Source organism: Schistocerca americana, chromosome 7 (genome assembly GCF_021461395.2).
Source record: "Schistocerca americana isolate TAMUIC-IGC-003095 chromosome 7, iqSchAmer2.1, whole genome shotgun sequence".
NCBI lineage: Eukaryota > Metazoa > Arthropoda > Insecta > Orthoptera > Acrididae > Schistocerca > Schistocerca americana.
In genome coordinates, this window is record NC_060125.1 from 586,956,659 (window position 1) to 586,960,192 (window position 3,534).

Sequence of the window (3,534 nt, forward strand, 5' to 3'; positions counted from 1 at the left end):
ATGTCACACTTCGGGTTCCTTAAGGGTTCCGATACATAGAAGGCTATTTGCATGTACAATGAGAAATACATAATTCATTAGAGAAAAAATTCGAGGCTACAGGCATTTTCTGTGACCTGTCAAAAGCCTTTGACTGTTTGAATCACAGCATTCTCTTAAGTAAGAATATTCTGATGTCACTGGGAGTGCTGCAAAATGGTTTGAATCTTACCTAGCTAACAGGAAACAAAGGATGTTGTTGCGAAGTAGCTGTGGAGTATGTAATCAGCCTTCGTCTGGTTGGGAATTAATGACATGTGTCGTTCCTCAAGGTTCCATCTTGCGTCTGTTACGTTTTCTTGTGTACATTAATGACCTCTAGTCTGTTACATTGCCAGATGCTAATTTTGTTTTACCTACTTATGATACAAATATTGCCTTAAATAGCAAGTCAAATATAGATTTATAAATGTCTGCTAATCAAATTTTCACTGACATCAATAATTGGTTTAAAGCTAATTCACTGTCATTAAACTTTAGAGAGACCAATAATGTGCAGTTCAGAACCTGTAAGCGATTTCCTTCCAGCATGTCTAACATACCAAGACATGCAGATCAAAGAGGTTCACAGTGTTAAATTTCTGTGATTCCACAGAATTGTTGAAGCACCTGAACAAGTCGGTATTAGCAATGCAAATGATTTCCTAACAGGCATCATCCGTCACGACGAGTGTTTATTTCTCTCTATTGAGTAATGCGGGAGAATACTTCCTTGGAAAGAAGAAACGAGGGACCTGGCAACATGAGTACCATACCAGGTATATTTGTTAGGTTGTGTCAGAATCTTGTTCGACTACGTCATGCTTGCATTGAGGTTGATGGCCGTCAGTTTCAGCACATTTAGCAAGATGCAGTACAAATGGTACGTTCATTGTGTAAATGATGATGTTTGCAGTTAACTGTAATCTATGTAGATAAAAAAGTACAGGCTTATGTGATTTTATTTCTATTATGTCGTTAAACTGGTGCCTCCGACCCTAGCGCGAACTGTTTATGGAGCATCCTCTGTATCCTGTTAAATTTTGGCACTCTCTTACGGAAACATCCTGTGTGATACGTCCGGAGTATCATGTCTTAATGCTCATGCACACGATTCTCATGATTGTTTCCATGCAGCTCTATGGAGAATGCCTAGCACACATGTCTTCCTCGTGCGATTGCGTGAGAGCTAACGTGCGGATCAACTGCAATAGTAGCCACAACGTTAATTTTCCCCTTTTCTGTCGTCAGTTATTTTCTTCTGTTTAATTGTCTAGGTTTCCCGTAACTGGTTGAAGAGGTGTATAAATAACGGCCGAGATGGTTGGCATCTATTGGGATATCCTGCCGTAAACACCGTACAAGATCGAACTGGATTGTTCCTACAATCACCATACACCATGACCATGTCGGCTTTTTCTGCATTGGAAAATCGCGTCGTCCACTCACGACTTACTGCTTGGACTGTCACACACTAACTGACTAGCAAGTCGCATTGCACTCAAGGAACACACGGGCACACCGTAAGCAAACATGACAACATGGTACCTAGCAACTACGCAAGCTGAATAGCACAACAAGTGTCGCTGCAGAAACTTCTCAAAATGCGATATCTCGCAAAAGAATAGCAGTAGAATCCAGAATCAAACACCACTGACATCATAGTTTACCCTATGTTTTGTTTGTTCATTTCGGTAGGCATTGTTCTATTTTTTTTAAAAAAAGTGTATATTTGAACACCAAAATACACTCTAAGCATTATTACAGTGTTTTCATTGGCTAACAGTACGAGTCCGTGACTACCGCTCATCAGTAGCACTTTCCATTTCACGATATTTGCTGTGAAAGGTTTTGATGATTCACCCTTTTCTATTTAGCAGTAGCGAAGCTTTACTAGATTTACCAGTTAACTACAAAATTGCCTTTGGAGGGCAATGATGTCTCGTTTACTCACTAAAATGATTGAATGTTCGAGCTTAAGTCCTTCAACAATCGTACTCTGACTTAGGGACCGAGCGAGGTGGCGCAGTGGTTAGCACACTGGACTCGCATTCGGGAGGACGACGGTTCAATCCCGTCTCCGGCCATCCTGATTTAGGTTTTCCGTGATTTCCCTAAATCGTTTCAGGCAAATGCCGGGATGGTTCTTTTGAAAGGGCACGGCCGATTTCCTTCCCAATCCTTCCCTAACCCGAGCTTGCGCTCCGTCTCTAATGACCTCGTTGTCGACGGGACGTTAAACACTAACCACCACCACCACCACTTAGGAACAGCATTTATTTCGCACAAGTTTCAAATACGCAAGCCGACCAGACAGAAGCTAAGTGAAGACGAAGACCACGAGAAGGTACGCAAAAGAACTCGGTAGAGACTCCATTGTACGCAGCACCAGCGACTTTACACAGCCTTAAATAACATGACATAAGACGTGACTATGCAAACGTAGCATTGAACAAGAGTTGAAATAAAATTTAAGTATTCAGTTGGGTGGGTGGTTTGTTTTTTAAAGGGACTAAACTACTAAAGTCATAAGTTCCTTGTATTCAGTTGACTTAAGGTCATGTGGTAATTACGGCTAGATTTTACACAAGCATTTACTTTGAAATGCCGACGGTCTTGCCACAGTGGTAGCACCGGTTCCCATCAGATCACCGAAGTTAAGCGCCGTCGGACTGGGCTAGCACTTGGATGGGTGGACCATCCGGTCTGCCGAGCGCTGTTGGCAAGCGGGGTTCACTCAGGCCTTGTGAGGCAAATTGAGGAGCTACTTGATTATGAAGTAGCGGCTCCAGTCTCGGAAACTGACATAGCGCCGGGAGAGCGGTGTGCTGACCACATGCCCCTCCACATCCGCATCCAATTACGCTTGTGGGTTGAGGATGACACGGCGGCCGGTCGGTACCTTCGAGCCTTCATGGCCTCTGCGGGAGGAGTTATTTACTTTGAAATGATAAATTTAAAACAACCATAGCAGATAAGATTCCAAAATGCAAAAGGTCAAATACAGACAGGTAAAATACAGTCTTTATACTCCTCTACGGCAAATGCTACGATGCACTGGAGCGATATCATCAGAAGAGCTATGGTCTTCATTCACCACGACGAACTGGGATGCCCAGAGCCTCAAGAAAAAGTGCCGCCAAACTGCTCAAATTCCGCGAGGCCGGAAAACATTCCCCCTCCGTCCTAAGCCCAACGTCCAGTATCTGCGTAAAGGCCGAGGCGCAACGCACACATAAGTAACGTGGCGCGGATATGTGGCGGAGGCGTGGCGGGGACGTGGCGCTTTGTGGCGTCAGCCCCGTGTTACCAGGTGGAAAAAGGTACACAGTTGTAGTCTGACGGCGACACGTCCCTCCGTCATGCTCACCATGTCCATATCCACGCACGAGTGGCGCTCTGCTGTATTCATTCTCTGGTGAAATGCGGCGCAGCCGTGTATCATAGATAATGAGACACAAGTTAATGAGAGCCACTACCTGGGACAGCTGTAAGGTTCAGACCCAGCTGAAGGCC

General features: G+C 44.4%; 1 pseudogene; it reads left to right on the forward strand.

The window, feature by feature from the left end:
• Positions 1 to 2,624: 2,624 nt before the first annotated feature.
• LOC124623381 lies at positions 2,625 to 2,743 on the forward strand (annotated as a pseudogene).
• The last annotated feature ends 791 nt before the right edge of the window (positions 2,744 to 3,534 follow it).